Source organism: Mangifera indica, unplaced genomic scaffold (genome assembly GCF_011075055.1).
Source record: "Mangifera indica cultivar Alphonso unplaced genomic scaffold, CATAS_Mindica_2.1 Un_0004, whole genome shotgun sequence".
NCBI lineage: Eukaryota > Viridiplantae > Streptophyta > Magnoliopsida > Sapindales > Anacardiaceae > Mangifera > Mangifera indica.
In genome coordinates this window covers 823,742-828,729 of record NW_025401096.1, presented here as the reverse complement: position 1 = coordinate 828,729, position 4,988 = coordinate 823,742, and the positions used below count along the sequence as shown (strand labels likewise).

At 34.8% G+C, this 4,988-nt stretch overlaps 1 long non-coding RNA gene across 1 annotated transcript; it reads left to right on the top strand.

Moving 5' to 3' along the window:
• The first annotated feature begins 408 nt into the window (after positions 1–408).
• LOC123205359 lies at positions 409–3,234 on the top strand. Its single transcript, XR_006499842.1, has 3 exons — positions 409–637; positions 1,501–1,550; positions 2,684–3,234. It is a non-coding gene; the product is annotated as an uncharacterized LOC123205359 (long non-coding RNA).
• Positions 3,235–4,988: the final 1,754 nt, after the last annotated feature.

Below are 4,988 nucleotides of genomic sequence, written 5' to 3'. Positions count from 1 at the left end.
AATCCCAATAAGGCCAATAATATATATTAAGGATAAACTTATTCATGACGCAAGATATGACTATGCATCAAATATAAGATTGTTTTACCCTGTTTTCCAAACACATTATTCATATAAAAATTTTAAACTAATTCATCCTGAACTAAAATTAGATTTAAATCAAATTTATTTAAATTTTGAATTCAAATTTGATTCAAATAATATGAGCAAGCTTAAGTTAGAGTCCAAACTTTGTATATCAATATAAATGAACCCAAACCCAATCTCAACTTGCACTGCCGAGCTGCTGGCTGAGGTAGCCCGGCCCAACTCCCAAGTGTATTACAAATTTTAAAGTGAACGGTGTCGTTTCACTTTAAAAAAATTTGAATTACAGGAAGTGTCATCCTTCCCATTTCGGATGGCCCTTCGCGCTTCTTCAGTCTTCTGTTCTGTTCTTCCCCCCTTCTTTTGGTGTTCACTCCGTTTACGTCTCCGTGCGTCCACTTCGTGTTCCAGACTCGGGCTTCCAACGACGACGATGTTAGGCGGTTCGACGTGTTCCAGTCACATAGCATCTCCGCGTTCGGCGTTCGAGCAGCTCTGTTTGTCCAACATTTGGGTTCGACGACAACCAGTTCAGTGACGACGAAAGAAGGTATGTTGTTTGTTATTTGTTTAGTTGAATTTATTGAACCCTAATTTTGGAATTAGGGTTTCTAATTTGGGGGTTTTTGCCTCTCTGCTTTTCTGTGTTGCTGTGTAATGTGTTATTGTGTTCTTGCCATCAAATGAGTTGAAGTGTTTACATTCCTTCATTTTTCAAGGAAACGTAATTTCATAGTGCATGCTTACTTTTCTTCAGAACCTTCCACTGTTTAGAAGGGAGTCTATTGCTTCCACAGACTCAGAGTAGGTTGTTTTTGAAGTTTTTAGCATAGAAGTTCAGTGGTTTCGTACAGACATGCAACTTTCTTTTTTTTCATTTTTTTTCTGGTTGTTAAAATGAGGTATCTGGACCAGTATAATTATGCAAGCTTCCTTCATTTGTTGTTGTACTGTCGTTTAAGTGGCTTTTGGTCCTCACTGAGCCCAGCTTGCGAGCAGCTCTGGGGCTAGTTGAGCCTAGCCGAGCCACGCTCGCGAGCAGTGAGCTCATGTTGAGCAGCCATTTTCTTGGTTTGCCAAGCCTGAGCTCGGGCTCAGCTTGAATCCAGCCCTATTGGACCCTAACCCATATTGCAGCAACATTCAATTTTCACTCCTTCAAATCCCAATCTGCCGGCCAGCCACTCCTACCATTGTTCGTTGACGCTGAACAACAATCTATCTTCAATCTCGTTTTAGAAGACAACGTTTTCATAGGTTTGATGTTTGAATTGTTACCGTTTTCTGGTTTGTATTTATCAATTGATTTGCTTCTTTGCTCTGTATTTATTTTTCTTATCAGATAACTCTTCCTCTTTTCTCAAAAAGTTTGTGAATTTGATCCCTTAATTGTTATGCTGGTTCCCTGTGCAGGTCCTATATGGGGCTCATTTGGAAACTCTGATTTTCCTCCTTTTGTTGGGGTAAGAATGCACACGTTATTTTATTATTGGGTGAAATGAATGTTCTTTTTTCTTCTCTTGCTTATACATATTTGGCTTATTATTTAATATCGGAAATTGAAGGAATACAATTACTGTGACAAATCCGTAGAACTCAATTTGGTTGGCTACTATCTTGTGCGCCAAAATGGTTCATTCTCAGTTCTATTTGTCATTTCTCTAACCAGATAGAATCAGTCAACATTATTGACCTTTTCAATTGCTTGTATTATCTTAGATCACTCATATGTTGTGTATGGTCTGTAGGTCTATTGTACCTTCAAATATATTACGTATCTGATTTTAACAGAAGTCTCTTTCCTTTGTGTATAAGAACCATTTTCTATGAGATACGTGGTCTTATGGAGTGGTTGACCTCCGATGTCACTATGTTTTCTGGGGTATTTAAGTTGTAAAGGGCAAGACATCTAAGCAACTTTGTCTCTATCCTCATTTTTCTCCTCTCTGTGGTTGTGTTTCCTTGTTTTTTATGGTCTGCTAGATAATCATAAACAAACAATTCAATCTTCTATGAAACAATATTGCGAAGGCTTTAGAATGGTTTTCTTATAGAAAAATGTTTTGGATAGTTTTAATGTCATTTATATTATTTGTAAGTATTATGATAGTTTTGTTTGTTGTTGCTTGTATTATTGTCCATGCATTACTACTCTCCTAATATACTCTGCTTTTAGGTAGGATCTCCTGAGGTGCTTTCAATTTCAAGTTCGGCTATCTGGTCCTGCACTGGAGTCATTGTGTGTTGCTTTATTCATATATGTGAAACTGAAATTAGGATTCTAGACTTCTTTGTGATCTCCTCGTCTTCAGTATTTCAAAATTGGTTATTTCCTGCAGATCAAATGGTGTCCTGCTCTAGGTTGTGAGTTTGCTGTGGATTTTGTTGTTGGTAGTGGAAGCTAGGATTTTACTTGCCCTTTTTCATATAGCTTTTGCTGGAATGTAAGTCTCATTGTTTGCCAACAGATTTATGCTTCATCCTTGTACTTTCTTTTTAATTATCAGTAGCACTAATTAGCAAACACTCTCAACAATATATCTCCTAGACTCTGTTAATTGCTTTCTATGAAACATGATGTGAATTTCTCTTACAGTGTACTGAGGAAGTCCACTGTCCTGTAGAATGTGGCACCGTAGCCAAGTGGGTTTTGAAGAACAGTGCCTAGTCAGAAGATATGAATTGGTATGCATGAAGATCTTAGCAATCAGAATTATTCTTCTTATTTGACCTACCTGCATGTCTTGACTTACAGAGTACTCTAAACATAGTTACTAAATCTGATGTGTCAGCCTCTTGAATACATTTAAAATTTCCACATCTGTGTAGACGTGTGTTCCTCAGCAATGATATACATGTTTTGGCATCATGGGTTGAAGATAAAGAATTAATTTGAATGTAAAGTTAACAACATTTTTTTTTATGTTGGAAAAAAATAAGTAGATCATTATATTATTCTTTTATTAATTACTGAATTATGTTGCTGTGTCTTCAGGATACTGGCTAATTCCAAGCCTTGTCCAAGGTGCAAGCGACCAATCGAGAAATAACAGGGCTGTATGCATATGACATGTACACACCCATGCATATGATTGAATTTTGCTAGAAAGCTTCTATACATGTTTTAGACATTAAATATATACTGAAACTGTGGTTTTTCTTCAATTTTGAATTTTTCACCTAAAAATTTAGAACCTGTGAAGTAAAATTATTTTTTCTTTCATGAACTTCTATTTGAATTTACATGCTTGCAGGCTCTGCCTTGGTGCTTGGTCAGAGCATGGTGAGTGGACAAGCGGTTTCTATGCATGCTATCATTATGAGACAACAAAACAAGAGGGAGTGGTATAATAGTCTAGTTCAATTATTTTTCCTTCCTCCACTAGTGGTTAACTCATTTTCCTATTGCTATTTGTGGCATCATCAGGCCTACTTATAACTTTGGCCTATGTTCCTTACTGTACGATGAGTTTGAAAAGCCATCAGCTCTATGTTTCACATTATGCACCCGCTTATAGCCTACAATCTCGTTTCCTTTAGGTAAATTCCTTTCCTTTGGGTAAACTCACTAGCTCCCAAGTTTTATTCTTCTCTAGGACTTTCATTCCTCCGATACAACCTCCAGCCACTTAGGATGATCTAAAGCCTCTTGAATTGTATTAGTTTGAAATTGAGCCATAACCATGTGTCAAGGTTTGCCCTTCATTAGGAATACCGAACATAGTCTTGAAATTTGAGTCTTTTTTCTTAAATCAAAGTTAATTAGGATTTTCCTTTACACCATTTTCCCTTCAATTTCATAATTTCAATTGAAAAAACATGACTATAATGAGGTTTTGACTTTGAGTCCTTGTACTTTAACTCTCTTTTTTAGATTCTTCCATTCATTCTTTTCTGATTCCACTGCTTGTTTTCTCAAAGTAAGCTTAAGCTTCTTCCAAAATGTTCTACTAGTATTTTTTTGTAACTTTTTCCCCTTTTTTAAATTCTTTTTTCTGAATTTTGTTTTAGTGATGTTGTTATTCTGCATTTCGAAGCTTGGAAATAGGTTTGTCGTTCTCTATTCCAAATCTTGGAAATGGAATGGACAAGTTCCAAGGAAGATTATAGAAAAGAATTTGCATAAGGTCTTATTTAAAAATCTACGTTGTTCTTGAAGGATCAAATGACCTAGAAAAGGGGTGAATATTTAAAACAATTTTTATTAAATTAAAGAATTAAACTAATTTATGCAACTTAATGAATGATGACTATTTTTAATGCAATATGTGAAAATGTCAAGAGATATTCTAAATAATCAACACAATCAAAATAACATACAATACAAAATATGAATTTAAGGGATGAGAAAATCAAACAAGCGATATATAGTGGTTTGGTGTAACTCGACCTATGTTTACTCCAAGCTATGTCTTTTAGAGTATTCCACTAATCTTTGATTGATAAAACCCCAACTAAGCTTTTTTTTACAGTACAAATAACTTCTAAGGTGCTATTAATCTTTACAAGTGCTAAAGTCTACTTTCTTTCACTAGATATATTTAGCCTCATTAAGAGTGAATCTTACTCTTTTGTTATACAAATTTATAAGAAGATAAAACTTAAAAGCTCTCTCAAAGAGTATATATCAAAGTTTTAACTTAATACAACCCAATACCCCAAAAAAAAAAAATCAAGAAAGTGTATGAGCAAAGGTTGTGATTAGAGAAGATGATTTGCGAGTGAATAGTTTAAAAATGATTTTCTCTCCAATATATGAAAGTTCTTGGTAGCAAAAGTTCTTCCCAAGTGATTTTGATTGAGTTTATATATGAGAAAATAAGGAAAATTATTGTTGTGAATAAAATTAACCGTTTTAATTTTTCAAAAAACGTAAAATTCGGTCCATTAGATGTAATTTG